Raw genomic sequence first — 229 nt, 5'->3', positions numbered from 1 at the left:
TGAACAATATAGGAGTAAAATTAGACTCCACTCCAAAGTTTCAAAATAACACCTGAGAACATGATCTATCCTTATGGAAAACACCAGGAAGTGAATACAGGGATTCGCCAAAAACAATAAAAACGTCATAGTGAAGTTCAATTTATTCATTTGAATAATTTCCAGAAAAACGATTGGATTCCCGCGAGTCTGGACCGATTCCATTCTGATTTTTTTTTTTTCAATTCAT

The sequence above is a fragment of the Oryzias melastigma genome, linkage group LG23 (genome assembly GCF_002922805.2).
Source record: "Oryzias melastigma strain HK-1 linkage group LG23, ASM292280v2, whole genome shotgun sequence".
Lineage (NCBI taxonomy): Eukaryota > Metazoa > Chordata > Actinopteri > Beloniformes > Adrianichthyidae > Oryzias > Oryzias melastigma.
This window is presented reverse-complemented; position numbering follows the sequence as displayed.